Source organism: Bison bison, unplaced genomic scaffold (genome assembly GCF_000754665.1).
Source record: "Bison bison bison isolate TAMUID 2011002044 unplaced genomic scaffold, Bison_UMD1.0 scf7180017864492, whole genome shotgun sequence".
Taxonomy (NCBI): Eukaryota; Metazoa; Chordata; class Mammalia; order Artiodactyla; family Bovidae; genus Bison; species Bison bison.
In genome coordinates, this window is record NW_011495051.1 from 8,872,511 (window position 1) to 8,889,767 (window position 17,257).

At 39.7% G+C, this 17,257-nt stretch overlaps 1 pseudogene; it reads right to left on the reverse strand.

Annotated features, from left to right (window-relative positions):
* Positions 1 to 4,094: 4,094 nt before the first annotated feature.
* LOC104979966 lies at positions 4,095 to 16,165 on the reverse strand (annotated as a pseudogene).
* Between the last annotated feature and the right edge of the window lie 1,092 nt (positions 16,166 to 17,257).

Consider the following 17,257-nt stretch of genomic DNA (forward strand, 5'->3'; position numbering starts at 1 on the left):
GATTGGGAAACAGTGGAAACAGTGTCAGACTTTATTTTTTGGGGCTCCAAAATCACTGCAAATGGTGACTGCAGCCATGAAATTAAAAGATGCTTACTCCTTGGAAGAAAAGTTATGACCAACCTAGATAGCATATTGAAAAGCAGAGATATTACTTTACCAACAAAGGTCCATCTAGTCAAGGCTATGGTTTTTCCAGTGGTCATGTATGGATGTGCGAGTTGGACTTTGAAGAAAGCTGAGCGTTGAAGAATTGATGCTTTTGAACTGTGGTGTTGGAGAAGACTCTTGAGAGTCCCTTGGACTGCAAGGAGATCCAACCAGTCCATTCTGAAGGAGATCAGCCCTGGGATTTCTTTGGAAGGAATGATGCTAAAGCTGAAACTCCAACTTTGGCCATCTCATGCGAAGAGTTGACTCATTGAAAAAGACTCTGATGCTGGGAGGGATTGGTGGCAGGAGGAGAAGGGGATGACAGAGGATGAGATGGCTGGATGGCATCACTGACTTGATGGATGTGAGTCTGAGTGAACTCCGTGAGATGGTGATGGACAGGGAGGCCTGGCGTGGTGGGATTCATGGGGTTGCAAAGAGTCGGACACGACTGAGCAACTGAACTGAACTGAACTGAACTGAGAGTACATCATGAAAAACGCTGGGCTGGAAGAAGCACAAGCTGGAATCAAGATTGTTGGGAGAAATATCAATAAGCTCAGATATGCAGATGACATCACCCTTACGGCAGAAAGTGAAGAGGAACTAAAAAGCGTGTTGATGAAAGTGAAAGAGGAGAGTGAAAAGTTGGCTTAAATCTCAACGTTCAGAAAACTAAGATCATGGCATCAGGTTCCATCAGTTCATGGCAGATAGATGGGGAAACAGTGGAAACAGTGTCAGACTATTTTTTTGGGCTCCAGAATCACTGCAGATGGTGATTTCAGCCATTAAATTAAAAGACAGTTACTCCTTGGAATTAAAGTTATGACCAACCTGGATAGCATATTGAAAAGCAGAGATATTACTTTGCCAACAAAGGTCCGTCTAGTCAAGGCTATGGTTTTTCCAGTGGTCATGTATGGATGTGAGAGTTGGACTGTGAAGAAAGCTGAGCACTGAAGAATTGATGCTTTTGAACTGTGGTGCTGGAGAAGACTTTTGACAGTCCCTTGGACTGCAAGGAGATCCAACCAGTCCATCGTAAAGGAGATCAGTCATGGGTGTTCATTGGAAGGACTGATGTTGAAGCTGAAACTCCAATACTTTGGCCACCTCATGCGAAGAGTTGGCTCACTGGAAAAGACCCTGATGCAGGGAGGGATTGGAGGCAGGAGGAGAAGGGGATGACAGAGGATGAGATGGCTGGATGGTATCACCGACTTGATGGACATGAGTTTGAGTGAACTCCAGGAGTTGGTGATGTACAGGGAGGCCTGGTGTGCTGCGATTCATGGGGTTGCGAAGAGTCGGACACGACTGAGCAACTGAACTGAAGTGAACTGAATAACTAATTAGAAGTATATAACTCCATTGCTAACACTAGTGAGGGGGTGCCCTTTCTGCCCCCTTTTGATGTCTATGTCAGAAGCTTTCTCTATCCCTTTTATACTTTAATAAAACTGTTACACAAAAGCTCTGAGCGATCTTTCCTCGTCTCTGGCCCTGGATTGAATTCTTCTTCTGTGGAGGCCAAGAATCCCAGTGTCTTTTGTGGTTCAGCAACAACCTTTCAGTTTCAGGTAAGTAGTGAAGGGACTCAGCCATGCAAATACATGTACTATTCTCCCCCAAACTCCCCTCTCATCCAGCTTGCAACATTACATTGAGCATAGTTTTATGTAGGTCCTAGTTGGTTATCCTTTTTAAATATAGCAGTAATTTCATCCAATTTTGTCTTGCAAGTGTATTTACTCTCATCTTACCAATGGTGTACATCATGGAAAGGCATTTCATGAATGTTGTAGAAAGTTTAAGAGTAATACTCAAATGTGTATATTCTATTATAATATACTCAAATTGAAAAATTCATATGTTCACTTATCTTTAGAAATTTTAAGATGGTGCAGTCTGAAAGCAACAGCTAGAAAAATTTACAGAACGCACTTGAAATTAAACTGTATACACAGAAAAGCAACTTTTCTTTGTCCTTTTCCAAGGTTCCTTGCCTATCATTTGGCTGGGATGAATGGAGAATAAATATAATATTTTAGGACATATATTTAATATGATATTTTAAGAGTACTAGTAATTTTAATGGGCTATATCTTTTCCCACTGAATAATATGAATTCATCTTCTGTTACATGGATTCCGTTCTTTACTATTCATGTTTCTTATCAATTCAGTCGATAACAGTTTAGCCTTTGTTGGAAAATGCAAAGCAAATTAATCTAGTTATGGAAAGCTTTCAGAACACCAAGATAACTACTGCAAAAATGATGTGTGACATCTCTAAGAAGTATTGGAAACCCATCTTGTAGAAAACAAAAGGAGCCCAAAGACTGAGTTATCCTGACTGAAGACAGGGAAGCATGGTGAGGTCCTAACCAGAATACCACTGCTCAAAGGAAACACTCCCCTTTCTGACAATATGGTCCTTTGCAATCCTACAGTTACATAAAAGAAGATACATTTGTTGTAATGACTTTGGTGATTTAATAACCTTTAGGCATCATTAGAGGCATGTGTAATTGGAAAAATAATATCATCACCTATTTTCCAGGTGGTTACCCATGACTAAGACATATTCTGGATAATCACCCTTTTAATCTGTGCATGTTTTGTAATTATGTAACTGAAAGCACCATGCAATGTATTTTTGTAGACCATGCTACAATATCAGTAAAACTTCAGTCAAAAAAGCAATAGAACCAATTAGTTGTTTACAGAGGAACATTTAATATAGAGAGTTGGTTAAAAAGTTATTGAAAGACTGAAAGACAAGGAAGAGAAAAGTGGTGCCATAGTGATCATAACTGAAGGAGGAAGCTACTTCACCAAGGGCTGGAGGGGTATAAAGGGACCCATTGAACTTTTAGAGCAAAGAGACATTTACAGACCACTGTTCAATGTACAGAAGATGAACAAAGATGGACATTGATGGAACATAGACTACAAGATGGAACATGATTTCAAATGCCCCACCCTAAAGCAAAGGTCAGGTGTATAACATAGAGAAGCTATGTGAAGAAATTTGTTGGAAATAATGGGGAAAATGAATTGCTTATTACCACATCAGGGTCCTCATATCTCCCCTCTTTGAACTGTGATCTCTTTTTGATCTTCAGCATTTGTCCATGAACAATGTTAGGACTCGGCGTAAACGTCACCTTTGAAAGAGAGGCTTGACTTGGATCAGTAGTTGTCAACCTTGGGCACACACTAGAACCACCTGAGTGCTTTTTAAAATTCTCATGCTTGGATCACACCCAAATTCAGTTAATCAGAAATTCTGGTGGTGAAACCCAGTGGTCAGTATTTTAAACTTCCTGGAAGATTGCAATAAAAGCCAAGGCTGAGAAGCAGTGACATGCAGCTCACATAATAGCATGTACAGATTTGAATAGTAAAATTTACTATTGAAAGTATATAAGAGCTTGGAAAATTTGTAAATTTTTGATATATTAAAGGGGAATCATTCATCTTTTGAGGATGCTTGGGCTACCAAAGATAAAATATAGAATCTCCATAGATATAATGAGATTCATTCAAGGAGTGATTTTGATACAAAAAGGCTCTTAGAACTCCCCACTATCATGTTAAACCATGTGTTTGTTTGCACGTGCTCAGTCTTGTTTGACTCTTTGCAACTCCACAGATTGTAAATCACCAGGCTCCTCTGTCCATGGGATTTCAAAGTCAAGAATACTAGAGTGGGTTGCCATTTCCTCCTCCAGGGATTTTCCAGACTCAGGGATTGGACCTGTGTCTCTTGTATCTCCTGCACTTGCACAGGGGGATAAACCATAAGGAGAAATAATATTCAGGTAGAAAGTGAGGAGAGACATGAAGGCCATAAGAGCTATAAAAATGGTGTCATGAGAGAGGTAGAATTTTTAGATCTCCAGATTTAGTTTTGTTACATTTTCTAGTATACACTCAAATGGGTTGCCAAGTCCTAAGTTGAGTTTGTGCTGCCAGGAACCTCCACAAGGCCCTTTTGACGTCTTTGTTCCTCAGGCTGTAGATGAAGGGGTTCAGCATGGGGGTGACCACAGTGTACACCACCGAGGCTGCTGCATCCTTCCTGGGAGATTGTGAGATGGCTGAGCTGAGGTACACATCCAGGGCTATTACATAAAATAAGCAAACAACTGCCAGGTGAGAACCACAGGTGGCAAAGGCTTTGTACATCCCACCTGATGAGGGGACTCTCAGAATGGAGACAAGAATTTTATAGTAAGAGAAAATGATTCCTGAGATAGAGAGAAAACCAGTCAAGGCACCGATAGTATAGCTGACTATGTTATTGGTGAAAGTATCAGAACAAGCAAGGTCGAGCAGTTGAGAAGGGTCACAGAAGAAACTAGAAATTTCTACATCCTTGAAACAGGTAACTTGTAACACAATCACATCGTGCACCTGGGAGTCCAAAAGACTAACACAAAAGGACAGCAAAACTAAGGAGCAACAGAGGCGCGGGTTCATGATGACCGTGTAGTGCAGTGGGTGACAGATGGCCACAAACCTGTCATAGGCCATCACGGTAAGAAGCATACAATCCATACATGCAAAAAGGATAAAAATAGACATCTGAGTCAGGCAGCCTCCGTAGGAGATGATTCTGCTGTGAGATTGGATGTCCACAATCATTTTGGGAACTGTGGTGGAGATGAAACTGATGTCAACCAAGGATAGGTTGGAGAGGAAGAAGTACATGGGGGTGTGGAGGTGGGGGTCAGAGGTGATGGCTAATATGATGAGCAGGTTCCCCAACACGGTGACCAGGTACATGGACAGGAAGAGGACACAGAGCAAAGGCTGCAGTTCTGCATCATCTGAGAGGCCCAGGAGGAAGAATTCTGAGACACTTGTTAGATTTCCAGTTCTGTGTATCTTGGACACCTCTGGAAAAAGAAAAGAGGTCTGGAAACAAAGGAAATAAGTAAATGGGCATTGAGCACTGTGCCCATATTTTGGATTCAAGCAACTTATTTCTAAGATTATACTCTCCTGTTCCTCCAGCAATATTTCTCACTGTGACAAATTACATTTGCTTAGAAATTTTCCTCCTTGGTTTCTGTTATACACATCTCTCTATAAACTCTTAGATTATAAAACTTCACAGAAAATTGAAAGGGAACAAGAACATTAGAGGTAATATATCTATGATCTCAGTTAAATACAGCCTACTTCTTTAGAAGTAATACAGAAAGAGAAATTCCCTTCCCCCTTTAAGAAAAAAATATAATTCAAAGAAATTAAACATATTTGTATAAATCTTATTTTATTTAAATTAAATTCTAGTTATTTCCTTTATTTGGAATATTTTTACATCTCTATGAAATGAAGGAATTGTTCATCTGGATTCTAAACTAAAAATGAATGTTCACAATCAGAAAACATATTTAGGTGATATTCAGACTTTTATTGTTGGTTTTCCTGTCTTCCCTCCTTCATGAAATAAGTGATTACTCAATTATCAGGGTTGCATTTTAAAAATCATTTAGTATATACTTCATTTGACTTTCGTGGACTTAAAAATTCGATCTGTATGGTTTAATTCAGTGCATGTGATCATACAGCATTAATGACTGTAATTATGGCATTAGCATACAGAGCATTGTCAATGATTAAATGATAATGAAATTTTAGAAACGTTCTTGAAATTTTTTTAATCGTATACAGTGTTATTTGTTTCCATACCAACTCAGTTAAATGTCTAATGTGTGAGACCACTTTACATTTTTTGGAGTCCATTCTTTGCTGGTGAACTAATATTCCTTTATTATTTTTCTTTTTTTCCAGCTTATTGAAGTGATTGACAAAATTGCTTATATTTAGGTTTTGCCGCATGAAGGTTTTGAAAAAATGTACAAAATGATGATGTACTACAATACAAATTGTGATTACCACAATCAAATTAATTAATGTATATGTCACCTTACATAGCTTATATTTGTGCTTGCGTATATGTGGTATAAGTAAAACCTCTCATAGCAGATTTCAGGAACACAGTACAAAATTATTAGCTATAGTCATCAGACTGCATATTAGGTCCCCAGAATGTATTCATTTTATAGCAAAAGTTTGTATGCTTTGACCAACATTTCTCTACCTTCTCCAACACTAGTCTTCACAACTACAGCTCTTTAAAAAAATTTCTTATTTTATATTGGGGTGTAGTCAGTTAACAATGTTGTGATAGTTTCAGGCAGACAGCAAAGGAACTCAGCCATACATATAAATGTACCCATTCTCCCTCAAAATCCCCTTGCCTTCACACTACCACATAACATTGAGCAGAGTTCTCTGTGCTATATAAAAAGTCCTTGTTGGTTGTACATGTGTACCTTTGGCCGATTCATGTTGATGTATGGCAAAAACTATCACAATATTTTAATTATCTTCCATTAAAATAAGTAAATTAATTAAAAACATAAATGTAACACAGAACAAAAAAATATAACAGAGGGTTCATGTTGATTCCTCTCTAACTATACCTCCCCTCATGGCTGAGTAATATCCCATTGTTTATATACACTTCACATTTTCTTTACTTTTCATCTGTCAATAGACATATATCCATATTCTATTTCAAAAAATATTGCAATGACAAGGGAATGTGTTGTGAAAAAGATTTAAATAGAATAATGCAAACACATCTGAGCAGTTTCCTTATCAATGAAATTGTGATGGTAATTGAACCTACAACAGGACCATTGCAAGACAGTTTTTAAAAATTATTTATATTGATTAGACCAGTGATTTTCAGTTCCATTTCATCACTTACTTACATGTGCGTATTTGAAAATGCTTAGTTACCCTGACCTCAGCCTAGAACCAATTTCAGGGTCTCTATGGGTGAGTGTCTTGGTCTCCCTTCTATGAACCAGGGCTTGATCAACACCGCCTTAGAATGAATATTGCCCAACACATAGAAAAATCTCCATGAATATCATTGATTAATACTGTCATGAATACCACACCTATTCTTAAAACATAAACATTTAATAATATTTCTTCAGATCCCACATATCATAGAAATTTGATACATTAATGATAACATTTATGATAAATTTAACTTCTCTTGGAACCTCAGTTCAATCTCACTTCCCTGCATACACATCCCCAAAACAACCAGTGTGATGAACTTGACATATATGTTTTCTTGTAAATGTTTTCATAATGTCAATATTCATTTACATATCCATAACCAGCTTTTAGGGTTTCTGTAGTAGCTCAGACAGTAAAGCATCTGCCTGCAATGCAGGAGACCTGGGTTCAATCTCTGGGTCAGAAGATCCCCTGGAGAAGGAGATGGCAACCCACTCCAGTATTCTTGCCTGGAGAATCCCATGGATAGAGGAGCCTTATGGACTGCAGTCCATGGGGTCGCAAAGAGTTGGACAAGATGGACTAACACACATACAACCAGCTTTTAAAAAATCTTCCCTAAATAAAATAATATCCATATTGCCTCTGAATGCACTTTGTTACCACACCAATTTGGTTAAGTCTCTACATACAACTACATCAAACAATTTCCTGACACAATATTACATAAGGAAAGACACCATTTTCTTCAGTTGGTAAATTTATGTTTATATAAATTAATCTCACTTTAACAAATTTAACACATTTAAGTGCAGTAATATATAATTTGATATATTTTATATATTAAATATTTAGTTTACATTACATATATTATTTTTATTTATATCAGTTTCTGCTTACAACAATCCAATGAAAACTCTTGTACCTTTCTCTGTTTCAGACAAATGGAAATTAGTTCATAACATGTGAGTGGTAATTAGTTAAGTTCTCACAGTGGGTGCATAACCAGTTTGGTATGTGCGTGCTCAGTTGTGTCCGACTCTATGTGACCCCATGGACTGGAGCCCACCAGGCTCCTCTGTCCATGGGATTCTCTGGGTAAGAATACTGGAGTGGGTTGCCACTTCCTTCTGCAGGGGATCTTCCCAAACCAGGGATCAAACTTGGGCTTCCTGCATCACAGGTATATTCTTTGTTGTCTGAGCCACCAGGGAAGATAATTCCCTGTACTCATTTTAGTGCAAAAATAATATTCTGTCAACTGCATCCATGCCATTTTCACCTTGTATAGGAAATCTTCTCGACCTTAAATTTCAAAGCTAGACTGCAATTTGGATGACTATTCATTGAAAACTTTATAGTCATCCATGTTAGTGCCATTATGACCTCTGTAAACTGCAACCTCAGTCCCATGATTCACAGATTCTCACTGAACCAAAAGAGGATGAACTAATTACCTACCTTCCTTTCACCTATGGGAGCCAAGTAGGTTTGAAAAGAAACACATTAGCTACAGTGGAGATGACTGAGAGCTGGTGCAGGAAAAAGCAAATCAGTGATTGAGTCCTGGGTCTTTCATTCTTGTAAGTGAAATATGTGCAATTATCTCAAGGTCTCTGTGCTTCTCTTCTTGGACATGAAGATCTAACACCCACTCTAGAATACATGTGGCACCAGAGGGAAATTGGAAACTTAATAAATATTTGGTAATTTGTATAAGGAATTTTAATCATTATTGGGATAATGTGTTTATTAATAGGGCTTCCCAGGAGGCGCTAGTGGTAAAAATCCTGCCTGCCAATGCAAGAGACATAAGAGATGCAGGTTCAATTCCTGGGTCAGAAAGATTCCCTGGATGAGGGCTTGACAACCCACTCCAGTATACTTGCCTGGAAAACTCCATTGACAGAGGTGCCTGGTGGGCGACAGTCCATGGAGTTGCAAATAGCTGGACACAACTGAAGTGACTTAGTAGACATGCGTGTTTATTAAGTACAATGCCCCAAATGTAATGATCTATCATGGCATATATGGCAGAGAGATCAAAGGCTTTCTTATCTCAGAGGTGGAGCACAGATAACATCAAATCCTAAAATATGGCTAGGCACATGAATTAAAATGTGCATGTTCTCTTCTTTTTAAACTCTTTTCTCCCCATATTCATCAAAATTTCTTCAATGACTTCTCAGTGATTGAATGCTGCTGCTGCTGCTGCTGCTGCTAAGTTGCTTCAGTTGTGTCTGACTTTGTGCAACCCCACAGATGGCAGCCAATCAGGCTCCCCTGTCCCTGGGGTTCTCCGGGCAAGAACACTGGAGTGGATTGCCATTTCCTTCTCCAATGCATGAAAGTGAAAAGTGAAAGTGAAGTCGCTCAGTCGTGTCCGACTCTTGGTGACCCCATGGACTGCAGCCTACCAGGCTCCGCTGTCCATGGGATTTTCTAGGCAAGAGTACTGGAGTGGGGTGCCATTGCCTTCTCTGTTGAATGCTGCAGATGCTATTAAATGGAAAATAACAAGTCTCAAAGTCCATGAAATAGACAGAAATAACCAGTGTTTTAACTTTTCTCTGGTCCTGTGGGACTTTCTGAAAAGGATGAAAACACTGACATAAATGGTCCACCGTGTGGACCATATTGCTCACATGTTGTTTCTATGAAAAAAAGAAGAGTTTATTCAACACTTAACTGAGTATTTTTATCCTTGGTGTCTCCCCTGCACCAACAAGATATAGGTTTTGGGGAATCAGAAATAAATGAGCCTCACTCACTTCTTTTAGTCTAGGAAGAATGTACTTGTAGAAAAAAAAAATAAAATGTACTGTCAGGGATGTAAGGAAACCACAACATCAGATCTAGAGATATTTAAACCTGATGATATGACAAATAACCTTATCATTATTAGTAACAAAATCACATATGTATTTTTCCCTTTCTTTGTGCATCCATCACATAGTTATTGCATCGAGGGTGAGCCTATTTGCTTAGTCCCAATCCAGAGGTTCTGTATTAGTGAGGAATCCGTCAGTGGATAATCCTAAATCTCAAAGATTCTAAGAAATTGCCCCAGAATACACTTAAGAATGAGTGAAGCAAATAGGATTCAAAACTAAATGTTTTTCTTCTCTGAGTCCCATGCCCTAAATTTCATTGTTTATAGACTTTCTGAAAGTTTTCAGCAGAGGTAGAGAGGTATAACTATGGGTACATCTCGAGTATATTATTTTAAATGTTTTCATTTTCCTTAATAGGACTGGACCCCAAGACTGATTTTGTGTCTCCTTCATGATTGACTTATCTCATTCTAACTATAGAGGAGAAAGTGGACAGGTGAAGTGAAGTCAAAGAACAGCATAAACAGAGATCTACCCTGAAGTATCAGGTGCCAGTTATTTCTATGGCTTCATCTGTGATCTCAGATATTCTTCCTATAGTATATGTGGCAAGTGATACCTGCCCAACACTGTGCCCTCCAGACAACTCCAAGGGGAAGGGCACAGTAAGCAGGGAGTCTCTGCCAGGAAGTGACAGGGCTGTTTGGGTGAAAAGGGGAAGACTGCCCTGATGCTCTGTGTCTGGAGTCAGTCTGCCCAGACTGACAGGATTCAGACTTGGCTTTAACACTTTAACATGAACTGGTAGATATGACGTAAAATGCCCTGCTTCTTTCCTCTTATTAAAATAATAATAATATGTGCACTAAGAATTTGGGGGAGATTATGCAGACAATCAAGCAAGAGCCATAAAACGTACCTCAGAGCCTGATACTTAGGAAGCCTTGAAAAACAGTACATGATGTTATGATTAGTTTTATCCTCCTCATTTTCATCATCTATTCATCACCATTTCATTTTCCTTAAATGTGTGAAAGAAAGTTTACAGAGACCCATTTGGTGCTCTGATGGGAAGGATGCCAGCCAGAACCAGAACCAGTAAGGCGTATGCAGAACTCTGAATGAGAGTTCTCATATGCCAACCAGAACCAAATACATAAATTTCAAAAGTCATTATTCCAAAACCACGTAGATGGGTGCTTTTCTACCTTTCTATGAAAACTATCATGTTTGTTGCTCTTGAGGAGGAAATAATGCTGAATAGTCCTGGTGTCAACCACTGTCTCCCTCTGCACTTACTGGGCTAGGCTGCATTTCTGCTGGAGCATGACCAGGGAGGAAAGACTTACTGCCCCTCTCCTGCCTGGTGTGGGATGAAGTCTCAGGGTCCTTCCTCAGGATGGGCAGGAAGACACACTCAGACTGAACCTTCTGATGCAGGTTCCTACAAAGGATGGAGACATAGGTGTGGATTCACAATATTAGAACAGGCAAACTAAACAGCTGGAAGCACTAGCCAATTATTTTTAATGGTATGACCTTAGGGCTCAATGCCCAAAGCTCATCATTAGTCAGTTGGTCCATGTTATCCCAATCTCTAGAGACTTGTTAATCCTAACAGAAAGGAAAAGGAGAAAAGTGAATGTCCTGGGAATGTCCCGCCTCTCCTCAGGTGGTTGTGCACCTCTCCTCTTTACGTCTTACTTCCAAGTTGCAGGAGGATAACATAAAATTCAGACTTTTTTCTCAATTTAATCACACAACGTGTGATTTCGATATTTGTAAGTCTCTTTATTTATCATGAAATCTAGGCATATTAGGACTTTTTACCAGGATGTGATATACTTTCCATTTTCTCAGTTGGTTGCCTCTAGGTATAAATTCTTGTTTTCATTGCCTTACTCCTTGCTTAGAATGGCATTTTATATCATGAAGATTTACATTTTTATCTCTAATTTGAATGAGTCTTTGTTTCTGAGTTTTTCTCTAATGGAATTACATTGCCATATTAGAAAACCTTATTTAAAAATTTATTGGAATACAGTTGATTTACTGGTATGTTAGTTTCAGATGTACAAGAAAGTGAATCAGTTATACATCATACATATCCACTGTTTTTTAGGTTTTTCCCAAATTAGTCTCACAGAATGAGTTCCCTATGCTATACAGTTCAGTTCAGTTCAGTTCAGTCGTGTCCAACTCTTTACACCCCATGGACTGCAGCGTGCCAGGCCTCCCTGTCCATCACCAACTCCTGGAGTTTACTCAAACCCATGTCCATTGAGTTGGTGATTCCATCCAACCATCTCATCCTCTGTCGTCTCCTTCTTCTTCCACCTTCAGTCTTTCCTAGCATCAGGGTCTTTTCTAATGAGTCATCTCTTTGCATCAGATGGTCAAAGTTTTGGAGTTTCAGCTTCAGCATCAGTTCTTCCAATGAACACTCAGGACTGATCTCCTTTAGGATGGACTGGTTGGATCTCCTTGGAGTCCAGGGGACTCTCAAGAGTCTTCTTCAACACCACAGTTCAAAAGCATCAATTCTTTGGCAATTAGCTTTCTTGATAGTCCAACTCTCACATCCATACATGACTACTGGAAAAACCACAGCCTTGACTAGACGGACCTTTGTTGGCAAAGTAATGTCTCTGCTTTTGAATATGCTGTCTAGGTTGGTCTTAGCTTTTCTTCCAAGGAGCAAGCATCTTTTAATTTCATGGCTGCAGTCACCATCTGCAGTGATTTTGGAGCCCCCCCCAATAAAGTCTGTCACAGTTTCCATTGTTTCCCCATCTATTTGCCATGAAGTCATGGGACTGGATGCCATGATCTTTGTTTTCTGAATGTTGAGTTTTAAGCCCACTTTTTCACTCTCCTCTTTCACTTTCATCAAGAGGCTCTTTAGTTCTTCTTCACTTTCTGCCATAAGGGTGGTGTCATCTGCATATCTGAGCTTATTGATATTTCTCCCAGCAATCTTGATTCCAGTTTGTGCTTCATCCAGCCCAGCGTTTCTCATGATGTACTCTGCATGGAAGTTAAATAAGTAGGGTGATAATATACAGCCTTAACGTACTCCTTTTCCTATTTGGAACCAGTCTGTTGTTCCAAGTCCAGTTCTAACTGTTTCTTCCTGGCCTGCATACAGGTTTCTCAAGAGGAAGGTCAGGTGGTCTGGTATTCCCATCTCTTGAAGAATTTCCCACAGTTTGTTGTCATCCACACAGTCAAAGGCTTTGGTGTAGTCAACAAAGCAGAAGTAGATATTTTTCTGGAACTCTCTTGCTTTTTCTATGATCCAACAGATGTTGGCAATTTGATCTCTGGTTCCTCTGCCTTTTCTAAGTCCAGCTTGAACATCTGGAAGTTCACGGTTCATGTACTGTTGAAGCCTGGTTTGGAGAATTTTGAGCATTATTTTGCCAGCGTGAGATGAGTGCAACTGTGCAGTAGTTTGAGTTTTCTTTGTCATTGCCTTTCTTTGGGATTGGAATGAAAACTGACCTTTTCCAGTCCTGTGGCCACGGCTGAGTTTTCCAAATTTGCTGGCATATTGAGTACAGTGCTTTCACAGCATCATCTTTTAGGATTTGAAATAGCTCAATTGGAATTCCATCACTTCTACTAGCTTTGTAGTGATGCTTCCTAAGGCCCATTTGACTTCACATTTCAGGATGTCTGGCTCTAGATGAGTGATTATATCATCTGGGTCATGAAGATTATCTGGGTCATGATTATTTGGGTGATTATCTGGGTCATGAAGATCTTTTTTGTATAGTCCTGTGTTTTCTTGCCACCTCGTCTTATATTTTCTGCTTCTGTTAGGTCCATACCATTTTTGTCCTTTATTAATTATCTGTCAATGATAATAAAATTTAAGAACTCTCTTGAAATTTTGACTCATGGTGATGTTTGGCAAAAACCATCACAACATTGTAAAGTAATTATCCTCTAATTATAGTAAATGAATTAAAAAAATAGGCATAATATTCTCCAGGTCATTCCATGTTGTCAGAAATCGCAGGATGTCCTTCTTTTATGGATGAGTAATATCCCATTGTTTATATATACACCCAACATCTTTTACCTATTCATCTTCAATAGACACATTTTCACTATTCAAGTAATACGATGATTACAAGGGAATGCAAATATCTCTTAGAGGTTCTGATTTCATTTCTTTGGCACCTACCCTGAAATGGGTTGCTAGATCCTATGGTAGTTCTATTTCAATTAGTTGCAGCTTTTAACTTTTTAAAGGAACCTCCATTCTGTTTTCTGTAATGGCTGTATCATTATTCATTCCCACCAACCAAGTACAAGTGTTCTTGTAACAGTGAGCAGGGAGCAGAGAGTCTCTGCCAGGACTGACCAGGAAGTGAATGACATGATGGTTTGGGGTGGCATAGGTATTGCCCACATACCTTGCATCTGGAATCAGTCTGTCCAAAATGACTGACTTCAAACATGATTTTATCGTTCTTTAACACATGATGTGGTTGCTGTTGTTTAGTCCCTAAGTTGTGTCTGACTCTTTGTGACACCAAGGACTGTAGCCCGCTAGCCTCCTCTGTCCATGTGATTTCCCAGGCACGAACACTGGAGTCGGTTGCCATTTCCTTCTTCAAGGGATCTTCATGACCCAGGACTTGAACCTGAGCCTCCTGCATTGGCAGGCAGATCCTTTTACCACTGAGCCACCAGGAAAGCCCCATGAACTGGTACATGTTACATAAAATATTTCGCTTCTTTCCTCTTATTCAAATAATAGTAATGTGTGTACACGTAATTGGAGAGAAATTATGCAGATATACTCAAGAAGGAAATATAAAACTTATACTTCAGAGCCCCACACCTAGGAAGCCTTCAATAACAGGACAGGACGGTATGGTTCATGTCATCCTCATCATGCTCGTCCTCATCCCCATCACTGATCCTGTAATGAACTGAAGTGTTAGTGGGAAGGGGGACAGAGGATGAGTTGGTTGGATGGCATCATCGACTTAATGGACATGAGTTTGAGCAAAGTCTGGGAGATGGTGAAGGACAGGGAAGCCTGGCGTGCTGCAGTCCACAGGGTTGCAAAGAGTCAGACACAACTGAGTGGCTGAACCACAAATGAACAAGGGGAAAGTTTACAGAGGTGCACTTGCTTCTCTAGTGGGAGGGATGCCAGCCAGAACCAGGCCATTGAGGGTTAAAGCAGATCTCTGAATGAGAGTTCTCACATCTCAACCAGAACTAAGAATATGAACTTCAAAGTGCTTTATTCCAAACCTGCATAGATTGCTCCCAACATTCCCTTCACCATCCTTTTCTCCCTAGCACTTACTGGGCTGGGCTGCATCTCTGCTGGAGCATGACCAAGGAGCACAGACTCACTGCCCCTCTCCTGCCTCGTGTATGATGAAGTTTCAGAGTCACTCCTCAGGTTGAGGAGGAAGACAGACTCAGACTGGACCTTCTGATGCATATTTCTATAAAGGATGGACACATAGGTGTGGATTCACAGTATCAAAACTGGCAAACTAAAGAGCTCTAGGCACTGGCCAATTATTTACAATAGTATGACCTTAGAGCTCAATGCCCAAAGCTCATCATTAGCTCATCATTAGGTCCATGTTGTCCTCATCTCTGGGGACTTGTTAATATTAACAGAACAGGAAAAGGAGAAGAGTTAATGTCCTTGGAAAGGTCTGGTTCCCTCTTCTCAGGAGGTAATTCCATGTACTCTTGTTCCTTACTTCAAAGTTGCAGGATCATAAGATAAAATTATACACTTTTCCCCTCAATTTCGCCACTCAAAGTGTGGTTTTGATAGCTGCAAATCCATTGTATCAATCATGAAATCTATGTGGCAAGAGATCTAAACCAATGATGTGATACACTTTCCATTTTCAGAGTTAATAATTGTCTCTACAGATAACGTACTTTCATCTCCTTACTATAGCTCACAGTTGATGGGAGGAGATACACAATGGAATGAAAACCAGGAGTTGAGATCAGTGAAAGCATCTCAGGTCCTGCTCACCACACAGGCCTCATCCTCTATAAGGACTTTGTGCTCCAAACCCTTAAATAGTCATGTCTTGCCCATCTGCTTTACACCATATTCCTAGATTCACTGCACCAACATGATCTCAGCAAAAATTCCCTGGAAACAAACTAGAAATGGGTTGACCTTCCTCTCCACTGGGTACTTCTGCAGACCCCACTCTACAGTTTCAGGTCATGCAGTTTCAAGTAGACTGCTGGTTTATGATATACTAGGAGAGCCCCTCCATCAGCATCAGGACAACCTGTAGCTGCTCCATGAACAGATGTAACAAGTTTCCACATGACATGTTCCACATGTTTCTGATTTCTGCTAATTCAAATGATATCCACTCAAACCTGGGTATGTTTTCCCTTGGTTTCCTTGTGGTCTCAGCTCTTGAAGACTTTAATAAAATGTGGATTTGGCTTACACACTTTTGCTAGTGGATAAAGTGGGATGTGTGTGGAGAGTGGTGGGATGTAACCTTTTCAGTCCTGTCCATGCAGTCTTCCTGACAGAGAGTGCTTTCCTGATGAATGCAGAGGTTGATTTGTCATTAAGTGATATGAAAAAACTTTAAACCAAGTCAAATTGGATATGGAGAGAAGAATGTTATTTAACTGTATGTGAATAAGTGACAGGGTATTTTTAAGAGAGAGCACAGAGCAGATATGCACAGGTGGATATGAGAGGAAGAGACTGGGTGATGGGGCATTTAAACAATTTGTGGTTATTGTTGTTTAATCACTAAGTCATGTCCAACTCTGCAACACCATGGGCTTTCCGTAGGATTTCCCGGGCAAGAATACTGGAGTGGGTTGCCATTCCCTTCTCCAGGGGATCTTCTCAACCCAGAAATCAAACCTTTGTCTCCTGCATTGGCAGGCGAATTTCTTATCACTGAACCATTAGGGAAGCCCATCTTTTTAAAATTAATTATATTTATTTATTTTTAATTGCTTGATGATTGCTTTACAATATTGTTTTGATTTCTGCTGTACATCTACTTGAATTAGCCATAGGTGTACATATATCCTGCCCATTGTGAACCTCCATCCCACCTCCCATCCTTTTCCACCCCTCTAGGTTGTTATAGGGCCCCAGTTTGAGTTCCCTGAGTCATACAGCACATTTCCATTAGGGATCTATATTGCATATGGTAGTGTATCTGCTTCCATGCTACTCTCTCCAAGGCCATCTTTTAAACTAGAGTACTTTGGAAAGCATAAGAATTTGTTTGTTTTTTGCTGGTTCACAAGCTAATGACTTCCAGGAGCTGATGCTTCAGATGAAATATACTACCTGAAAAACCTTTTAGCTGAAACACCATACTGGCCTATTAACAAGGTGAATATGATAGTGTACACTTCTTGATCCACTACTGTGTCCAAACA